The following is an 11694-nucleotide window of genomic DNA, read 5'->3' on the forward strand; positions in this document are numbered from 1 at the left end:
ACTCTACTTCTTCTAAGAAACCAATTCCACTGCACCTTCCCCAATGCCATCAACTATTAGAGGAGGTAAAAGTGGCAAATGGCATGGTCCCTGGTTAAGGATGCTTTAGGCAGGTGAAATTCTCAGATAATCTAGTATTCCTTGTTTTAAGCTATAGTTTCAACTGTCTTTCTTGATATGACTTCTGAAACTAACAAGAAGAAACATGGAAGGAATTGGCATTACATTTCCTATTTTGGACCACAACTTTAGCAGTTGGTAATGAATATCCAATTGACTTTGAACTTTAGAATGAATGAGGAAGAAAAATAAGGAACCAAGTAAATAACCCCAGTACTATTGAGAACTTACTATAAATAATTCCTTGCTATTTTTTACTTCACCCAAAACAACTGTTACTCACCAGGAGTGAGTGGGCTAGAGAATTTTCCCCCAAGAATACTAAATGCTAACATATCATGATATGTTTATAAGTTGTTATTTCAGCAGTGCATTTTAATGCTTACACCATTTTTAAGGAATATTCAGTTCAGTTCAGTTCAGTTGCTCAGTCGTGTCCAACTCTTTGATACCCCATGGACTGCAGCATGCCAGGCCTCCCTGTCCATCACCAACTCCCAGAGTTTACTCAAACTCATGTCCTTCGAGTCAATGATGCCATCCAACCATCTCGTGTTCTGTCATCCCCTTCTCCCACCTTCAATCTTTCCCAGCATCAGGGTCTTTTCAAATGAATCAGTTCTTCACATCAGGTGGCCAAAGTATTGGGAGTTTCAGCTTCAGCATCAGTCCCTCCAATCAATATTCATGGTTGATTTCCTTTAGGAGGGACTGGTTGGATCTCCTTGCAATCCAAGGGACTCTCAAGAGTCTTCTCAAAAGCATCAATTCTTCGGCACTCAGCTTTCTTTATAGTCCAACTCTCACATCCATACATGACTACTGGAAAAACCATAGCCTTGACTAGACGGACCTTTGTTGGCAAAGTAATGTCTCTGCTTTAAGGAATATGGACGAGTATAATGTGGATCCTATTTTACAGAGGTGAATATTGAAGCATGGAAAGAGGCTAAATTTTTTTTACAAGATGAAAAAGTCAGCGGCCTATCAAATAACAGCTGTTATTTTTATTTTGAAAGTCAGTGGTCCATCAAATAATAGATATTAATATCACTTATCAATCTATCTTTAGTATGACTAAGACCTTTTTATCTCCTACTCAATGTTTTCTTTTTTTAATGTATGAAAATTTTTTTTTCGTTTTATTGAAGTGTGGTCAATTCACAGTGTTAATTTCTGCTCTTCAGCAAAGTGATGGTTATACACACATATATATATTCATATAGAACCGTGTTCTATTATGGTTTATCCCAGCATATTGAATATAGTTCCTTGTGTTCTACAGTAGGACCTTGCTGTTTATCCATCCTATACATAATAGTTTGCATTTGCTAATCCCAAACTCCCAATCCTTCCATCCCCCTTGATAACCACAAGTCTGTTCTCTTTATGTCTTTGAGTCTGTTTCTGTAGTTTATTTGTGTTGTATTTTAGATTCCACATATAACTGATATCATATAGCATTTGTCTTTCTCTTTCTGATGAACTTCACTTAGTGTGATAATCTCTAGATCCATCCATCCATGCCACTCAACATTTCTTGATTCCTAGGAAAATAAAACAACAAATAACTAATTAGATCATTGGTCTTTTCTTTTTCCTTCTACAACTCTTGTATTTTATGATAATTAGCTCAGTTTCCCCGTTTTAGTCTACTCTTTGCCTAACTGTCATGTCAGGACCCACGATGGGGTGTTCAGGTACCAACTCTTCTGGCCTCAGCTGAGTAACAGAGCTGTCCACCAACATCATGATCCCAGCAAGAGTGAGCTGCATCTTGGATTTCCCCCTATAATTGTAGTCATTACTTCAGTCCTATCTAGGTTCAAACAGCTGTACTTTCTTCATTTATCATCCTAAAAAAAGAGAAAAAAAGCCTGCCACGTACTTGAGATTGTGTTAAGGCATGGCTGAAGGATGGGGTGAGGAAAAGAAAACCCCGTTACAGCTGCTGCTTTCCTGTGCCCAGAAGAAAGTTTCCTTTCCCGGTCACTCTATAACACACCTTCCCTTCTACCATCAAGTTCCTGCTTGGAAGTCCCTGGCTTTGTACATCATAGTTTGAAATCTGTGCTCCACCCAGGCAAATCAAGTCAGTCTATTTACTTCTTTTCCCTCTCTTCTTATCTTTTAGTTTCCTTTTCTCTCTTCACTGAAGGCTAATTTTTCTTTAAAAAGGTCAAATTTCAATTAGACCTTACCACCCGCAAGAATGTTTAATCGCTAGGTTGTGTTGGACTCTTTTGCTGCCCCATGGACAGTAGCCCTCCAGGCTCCTCCTCCAGCAAGAACATACACACAAATTAAAATGAGATTATGTCACTCTCTTCCAGAAGTGCCTAAAGTTGACTATTGTTCTCAGAAAATGACATTTAGAAAGTATTGTTTCAAGTTAAATTGGCTTCTAGGTCTTTTTTTCTGATGTTGAAAATAAACATTCTTTCAACAAAATGAGAAACTGCAAGGAATTCAGAGAAGAAAACAGAAATCAGAGTTTCATCATCCAGAGTTAATATTAATATTGGCATATGTTTCTTTCAAGCTCTTATTTTATGCATATATGATTAGATATAAAATATACACGATTACTGAGTAGGGATAATTTGAGATACACATTTTGGTATCTCTTTTTATTTAGCATAGTGACATTTCCAACATAATTAAGTATTCAATTAAACATGTAATTACCCTCGAATTACTTTTAGATGCTTCCTTTCATTTATCAATTGAGAAAAAGATCAACCCAATAATTACGGGCTTCCCTAGTGGTTTAGACGGTAAAGAAATCTGCCTGCAATATGGGAGACCTGAGTTTGATCCCTCGGTCAGGAAGATCCCCTGGCGAAGGGAATGGCTACCCACTTCAGTATTCTTCGGGCTTCCCTGGTGGCTCAGATGGTAAAGAATTTGCCTGCAATGCGGAAGACCTGATTGAATTACTTTCAGATGTCTCATTTATCAATTGAGTAAAAGATCAACCATATATTATGGCCACTCCTAAAGTTTGAAAATTCTAACTCCACACTGGAAATTTTTTAATCTCTAAAAGTAAACTTAAAAAACTAGACATATGGAAAAATCTATTATTGCTGTCGATTTTAAACAAAGATTTCATATATTTTATTTTATTTTATGAAGAGCAGTGGTGCCATCCATCATGAATACCAAAATGCAGCTAAAAATAACGACTATGGTTGAGTAAGACAGCAAAAGATATTCTAAGAACAGATGAGGAAACATGATAGCAAATTCCTCTGTAGTTTGCGAATAGGCTTATGAGCTCTGTTGGAAAGTCTGGGTCTTCTGTTCAACTATGAAATAAGATCCAACTTAATTTCAATCTTGTCTTTGTGGGCTAGTAGTTAGGGAAATGGTCAGAACTGGTCAATAAATAAAATATAGTAGTTGTAAATGAGTATTTCCATGATGATTATAATAGTACTAGAGAAAAAAATTTTTAGAAGGATATATTGTTAAGAGGCTCAGAAGTTTATTTGCCTTGATAAAAGAAGGAAATGATACATTTTACCTACTTTCTTTTTTTTAATTTAAAATTTTATTTATTTACTCATTTTTAGGCCACAACATGTAACGTGCAGAATCGTAGTTCCCCAACTAGCGATCAAACCCATGCCCCCTGCTTTGGAAGCACATAGTCTTAACCATTGGACAACCAGGGAAGCCCTATTTTTAACCTACTTTCTTAAGAAATATGCAACCTGACTAGATCTGCAGAAAGCTAATGTGTTTGTGTGCTGTTAGTCACTCAGTCATATCAGACTCTTTTGTGACCCCATGGACTGTAGCCCTCCAGGCTCCTCTCTGTCCATGGAATTCTCCAGGCAAGAATACTGGAGTGGGTAGCCATTGCCTTCTCCAGGGGATCTTTTCGACACAAGGATCGAACCCAGGTCTCCTGTGTTGCAGGCAGATTCTTTACCGTCTGAGCCACCAGGGAAGCCCTGCAGGAAGTAAGATGTTCAGGTAAAGTATCTCAAGGCCTTGTTTGGGAGAAAAAGCATCTGGTTGGGATTAGAAAACCTGGATTCTCATCCTGTCATTTTCACTGACTGTTTGAGTGATTTGAACAAATTACTTCACTTATTTTAGACTCAGATTTTTCTTCCAAAAAAAGAAAAGATAAAAGTAATGCATGCTCGTTAAAAAAAAAAAACTGTAAGCAATATTTAAGTATGTAAAGTAAAAATTTACTTTGCCTCACTTTCTGAGTCCACTCCATGGTGTAATGTAATCACTGTTAAAAATCTGGTGTACATCATTCAAATATACTTCTCTATAACAAGGTAAAATATATTTTTAACATAAAAATGGAATCAAACTCCATATATTATCTTATAATTAGCTTTTTCCACTTAATACTATATGGTGGACATTCTATTCAACTTCAGTCTTATATTTCATGCTACAGAGATACCCTAGCGATGAAACAATTTCCATTACTGATGGAAATTTACATTGCCCCCAATTTTTCACCATCTAAAAATTATGAAACAAATATATTGGAACATATATTCAATGTGTATGTATTAGGTTCCTTTAGGATAGCTTTTTTATTTTTTTCTGCTTTTTGGCCATGCTGCATTGCATGCAGAATGTAAGTTCCCTGACCAGGGATGGAACCTGTGGCCTTCGCACTGGGAGTGCACTGTCTTAACCACTGGACCACCAGGGAAGTCCCAGGATTGCTTTCTTAAAATGAGCAAATTTTTAAAATTTGTGGAGGTGCTTCCAAACTGCCCTCCCAAAACATACCATTTGATATTTTCCTTAATCAGGTACAAGAACGTTCCTCCTGGACATTTTTGCCAACTTTAAATATTACATATCTTCTTATATTCTGCCACTATGGTCAGTGAAAATGGAATCCTACTGAAACTTTCTTAATTTATAAGAGGAAGAGTTGGATTGCATGATCCCTACGGACATCTTGGTTCTAAAATGGTACATATGGCAGCTTTCCCTGGCTCTTCAGTGGTTAAGACTGTGCTTCCAATGCAGGGGGTGTGGGTTCCATCCCTTGTGAGGGAACTAAAGATCCCATATGCTGCATGGTGTGGCAACATAAAATTTTTTTAATATACAAAAGACTACATGTGGAGTTACATGGAAAACAAAATTGCCTTCCCTAAAGACGTAAATGTCTGGCATCATAATGGACTTTTCTGGGCCGTTTCTGATCTATCTGCAAAAGTATAATGTACAGTCCTAAGATTTCTGCTGAGGATTCCAGAGAAGGTGGGAGATCTAGTTAGAGATATGGGATCTGACAATCTCATCTGATTCGAAGAAAGACAGATGTTGCTTTGTCAGCAATTTTAACTAAAAACAAAAAAAAAAGCACCAAAAAAAGTAACAAAAGCACCAGAAATACACAGTCCTTCATTCAGTGCTACATGTTGTAACAATTCAAGGACAAAAGCTCAATATTTGACTTGGACTCTGTAACTATTGGTAATTCTACTGATGAAACTATATGAGTTAATGTCTTTCTGGCTAAATTTAGATATGTAGATATCATGCTAATGCTAATAAAGTCGTCAGTTAGCCTCAGGAGGAGAAAAAAAAGATTATGACAGAGCAATAGAAAATCTACCCAGGACAAGGTTAGTTTGACTGATGTGCCCTTCCGACTCTGGCAGTCACTTATCCCATTGAGTTACTATTTCTTTTAAGTGGCAGTTTGGAAGCCAGCTCCTAAATGTAAGGCATTTGTGAGTCTCCAAGGAGCTCCAGACATAGGCAGAGGCTTACATCTTAATTACCTTTGGCTTTTGTGTGACACCTTCCTTTCTAGTAGCTTTTTATTTCATAAAATCCTTGCACAGTTTCAAAACTTTTACCTTTTAAATTTTCAGTCAATCATACTATAAAATGAAGGAAATAATTTATTTTTTCTTTTAAAAATAAACCTTTTATTTTATATTGGCATATAGGCTCAGACAGTAAAGAATCTGCCTGTAATGCGTGAGACCCAGGCTCGATCCCTGGGTTGGGAAGATTCCCTGGAGAAGGGCCTGGCAACTCACTCCAGTATTCTTGACTGGAGAATCCCATGGACAGAGGAGCCTCGTGGGCTACGGTCCATGGGGTCAGGAAGAGTCAGACATGATAGACTACCACTTTCACTTTTCATGGACGATTAACAGTGTTGTGATAGTTTCAGGTGGTCAGCAAAGGGACTCAGCCATACAGATACACGAATCCAAAATGAAAGTGAAGTCGCTCAGTCGTGTCCAACTCTTTGCGACCCCATGGACTGTAGCCTATCAGGCTCCTCCGTCCATGGGATTTTCCAGGCAAGAGTGCTGGAGTGGATTGCCATTTCCTTCGCCAGGGGATCTTCCCGACCCAGGAATCGAACCCAGGTCTCCCGCATTGCGGGCAGACACTTTACCGTCTGAACCACCAGGACACGTATCCAAACCCCTCCCAAATTCCCTAAAATGCAGGAAATAATTTCTAAATGGCATTTGTGAAGAAATTTATTAGAATGGTAACATAACCCCAAGGATGAACTATCATAATCATCACCTCCTACTGGTCTCTGCCAGCAGCCTTTGCTGCTTTGACCCGATTTACAACTTTCCTGCCTTAAAGAGATTTGGCTTAGAGCATCTTCCATATCCAATCTTGGTCTCCCAATCCCACTTCCTTTCTTGCCTTTTTTGCTTGAGTGTACTCCGTGTTCCTATCAGCCTGGCAGTTCTCCAAACTCTCTGCTCTGTTTCAGTGACTTTTCACAGGTAGATCCACTGCTCAAAATAACTCATCCCCAGGCATGTCACCCCTTGTTTGTTTCTTTTCAATGTTTCAAGACGCAGCTCACACGTCACCTTCCCTGGGAAGATGAACTCCCTGGGGAAAGCTGACCCCTTTTGTGCCCTCAATCTCTGGTCTCATGTCTGTTACACAGATAGCAGAGGTTATTTTCAACGGCTGCCTCTGTACTAGACTCTGCTAACACCTCTTTCTGGAAGAACATGGGCCTTGTGTATTGGTCATCTTTCCATCATTTATCCAAGTGTCAAGCACACTGCAGAGATGTAGTTGAAGTTCACTGAATTAACTTGAACTGATGCTCCAGGAAAACCTGGAATGTACTTGGAGACTCATTTTATTGGTGATCATGGTGTGAGTTCTAAGAAAGCATTGTGTATAAACTAGTTACAAATCATGCAAACTCTGAATGAATCATATCTCTTGCATAGTGATCCCTAGCTCCTTATTACTGGGAAAAGGATGTATAACATTTCATTCTGTTATTTTTTATAGTCTTCTTTGATGTACTTCTTGTACAATAGCCATGGTTCCCTAAAGATTCTGCGATCTTTTGAAATGTTTGACAGAACATTCAATGAAAACACAAGGCTAACAACGTGAAATAAAATAGAACTCCCTTTGCTATTGTTAATCCAATTAACTTTTAAAGGTATATGACCATCCTTCCAACCTTTAAAATGTTCAGAGAACTTTGATGTGACCAATTTTGAAGCCTTAATGTAATGGATTCCCCATTTACCTATCTGATAGTCCAAAATAATAACTGTCTATATATGAATACATTGCCCTTTAATCTAAGGCCTTGAATTCTTTAATGTCTGTAATTACATTTGTAGCTTAAAATTTGTATAAGTATGATTTTTACAGAGAGGTCCTCTGAGATACAGACTGAAAATTTTTTTGTTTTTATTTGTATAGCAAATAGAGTGAATTCATTTCATTATTCTTTCTGTTATAGAAATCTGATTCCCAGAACTGAATATCTTTTTCAAAGTATGCTCTTTTGTTCTAATGCTAAAGAAAAGCCCTTGAAAAAAATAACATAATTCAAAAGGTACCAGTGTCCAGTTATAAGCATGAAGGATGTACTCTATAACATAATGACTGTAGTGACCACTGCTGTGTGATAGATAGGAAAGTTATTAGAGAATAAATCCTAAGAGTTCTCATCACACGGAGAAATCTTCTTTCTCTTCCTTTTACTGAATCTACTCAGGAAGATGGATTTTAGCTGAACTTATTGTAGTAATCATTTCACAATATATGTAAGTGAAACCATCACATTGTATGCCTTATACAGTGATGTAGGCCAATTATTTCTCAATCAAACTGGGACTAAAAAGCATATCCCAAAATGTCCTTTTTTATTTAAATACTTGTTAACAGATTTTCTTTAATCAATTATGTGGAGCTATTTATGAAGAAAGCTTAACTATATTAAAGTTAAAATATTAGAAGCTGACTTCAAATGAAAAATAACATTATGTAAAAATGGTTGGTATGCATAGATAATTCAGGAAAAGACCTTTGATTATTTTTTTTTCATTTTTCAACTGATCTTTGATTATTTTTGTTTTACATTGTTAAACTATATGCTTATATTTAAAATCTATACTTGTATATTAACTGTACATTTAATTATATGTAACTTTACTTTTTAGAATCCACCATTCCACATAATAAAATGACAACAGTCTGTGTACAACCGTGGCATGTTGGACAGCTACAGACTTAACAGACATGAAATTAGGAAGTTAATGGATATAAACATATTTTGCATTCCTGCTGTATATTTTCAAATTGCGTCTGAAAGGGTGATACTGATTTACAGTATCACTCATAATGCATCAATATATAAATTAAAATCTGCTTTTTCCAGGAATAAACATTACTAGGTAGAAAATTTAGTAGATATATGGTACATTAATTTAGTAGGTATATGGTACATATTTAGTGGGTATATGGTACATTAACCTAATCTACATTCCTACAGAGTTGAACATTTTCCTGTAAATTTAATAATTGGACTTTGTACATGTGAATCATTTGTTTATATTTTTTGGCTGTTTATCTATTGAACTCAGTGTTTTTATCATTATTCTTATGAGCTATGTGTTAAAAGCATACATATATACATATTTTATCCTTTTATTTTCTGTATTTGTTGTTTTTTCACTCTGTTGCTTGTCTTTTAAAGGTCATTTAGTTTGTTTACCCATTATTTTAAAAAACAGAAGATACTTAAATTTGCCATTTATATGTAGTTATATCTGCTGAACTTTTCCTCAATAATTGTTTTCTGAAACATCTAGAAATTCTTTTCTCACATCATTCCTCATATTGATAAATATGCAGCTCCATTATTTTCTGGGTTTTCTAATACTTGTTTTAATATAGAGTCTCAGCATTTGATTAGGATGAGACTCGGTGTTGTTTTCATCTTGTTTCTTGTGTGGGTGCTTATTGAGCTTCCTGGATCTATGGATCATCATTCTTCATAAATTTGGAAAATGTCCAGTGATTGCCTTTTCAAATATTTTTCCTACCTGCCCCATTTCTTTGGGGACTCAAATTACAAACACATTAGTCCACTTGAAATTGTTCCATAGTTTACTGATGTTTTGTTCATTAAACAAACAAACAAAACCTCTTTTCTCTGGATGTTTCATTCTGATTACTTTCTATTGCTATGTTTTCAAGTTCTTTTCTTCTGTGATACCGGTGTGTGTGCTCAGTTGCTCAGTCATGTCCGATTCTTTGCGACCTCGTGGACTGTAGCCCGCCAGGCTCCTCTGTCCATGGGATTTCCCAGGCAAGAATACTGGAGTGGGTTGCCATTTCCTCCTCCAGGGGATCTTCCCTACTCAGGAATCAAACCCGCATCTTCTGCTTCTCCTGCATTGGCAGATGAATCCTTTACTGCTGAGTCATCTAGGAAGCCCTCTGTGGTATTTACTTTGTCATTATTCCCATGTAGTGTATTTTTCATCTCACACATTGTAGTTTCTTTCTCACTGGTGAAATGACTGAGATGACAGCCTCATGATTGGATAGAATTTCACTCCTGGTCATGTGTGAATACAGGTATTGTCCCCTCTGACTCTTTCAGACTATTCTTTCCTCAGCTTGAGGGAGTTCCCTCATCAGCAAGTGCCGACCATTACTCGAGGGGGCCCTCTGCAGGTCTCCAGAGCCTTCTCTCAGATTCTCCATACTCTTATACAAATTTCAGCCGCTGTGTCCTCCCTGCACTCTTAGGTCCATTTCTTCAGCTCAGAGAGTCCATCCTGCTCTGCCTGGGTTTCCTCTTCTTGGGCTGCAGCCAGGAGACTCACCCAAGGTGATAAACTGGGGCAACCATGAGGCTCACCTTGCTTATTTCATTTCTTTCTAGGATCACTGACAACTTAGTTGCCTGACATACAGTGTCTTGAAAAGCTTTTTGTATATTTGTCCACGTTTTGGTTGTTTCCAGCGGGAGTATAAAAACGGTACCTGTTATTCCATTCTGTTCAGAACTATAATTTCTTTAGGTATCTGGAGTCCCTTCTTGCATATGGATTGAAGAGATTATACATTTTGTTTTTTTTTTTTACTCCATTCAAATAATTTACCCCAACATCAATTAGTGAAAATTTTCTTCCCAGATTGTTTTTGATACTTACATTGTACTATTTTAAATGCTTACTAAAATTGGGGTTTATTTCTTGATTATCTAGCTCTTTGGGTAGTGGTGGCGGCGGTGGCTTAGTCACTAAGTCCTGTGCAACTGTTTTGTGACCCCATGGACTATAGCCAGGCTCCTCTGTCTATGGGATTTCCCAGGCAAGAATATTGGAGTGGGTTGCCATACCCTCCTCCAAGGGATCTTCCCAACCCAGGGATCAAACCCGCATCTCCTGCATCCCTTGTATCGCAGGCAGGTTCTTTACCATTGAGCCACCTGGGAAACCCAGCTCTTTGGGTACTGAGGATCTATTTGTCTAATTTTGCCCCAGAGCTATACTCTTTTACTGGCAGCTGCTTTGTCATATATTTGTAATATATTATAATGCTAATCTTCCCTATTATACTTTTCCATTAACTATTCCTCTGAGAATTTTTAAGATGTATTCTTTTATATCAACTTAAGAAACATTTTGTCAAATTAAAAAAAAACATTCTGGGATTTTTTCTTAAGACTGAATTAAATATGTATATTAACTCAGAGATGGCACACAGACATTTTACATAATATTTGTCTTCCTATCCAGGGGCATAATATAGCTATCAATCTTCTCCATTTCATTCAAACCTTTCATTTTAATTTTCTAATGGCTTTTATAGTTTCTTCTCAAGGACCTTATATATTTTTCTCTCAGGTACTTTTATGTGTGTGTTTTGCTTTGGAAATTGGTCTTTATTTTCTGTTTGTTTTTGTGAAATTACAGATAAAACGTTCTAGACATCACATGTATGTTTGTATGTGTATATGTACTTGCACTGATTTAACGTCCTGTATTCTATACTATATCCAATTGTTTTCAGAACTGAATCCTTGACTTTTCAAGTATATAATCATATCACTAGGAAATAGGTATTTTTGTCACTTTATTTACACTTAAATAACTCCAGAAAACTAGCCTGGCTTATTGGGTCGTGAAGCTAGCTACAGCATAGTTACACGACAAGAATATTAGTCTGGATCCCAAATAGAACTGAAAATAAATTGAATCTTCATAGAAGTCTTTTAAAAATACCAAAGGGAGAATTCAAATGTAATACAAATCAAAT

This window comes from Bos mutus, chromosome 28, assembly GCF_027580195.1.
Source record: "Bos mutus isolate GX-2022 chromosome 28, NWIPB_WYAK_1.1, whole genome shotgun sequence".
Taxonomy (NCBI): Eukaryota; Metazoa; Chordata; class Mammalia; order Artiodactyla; family Bovidae; genus Bos; species Bos mutus.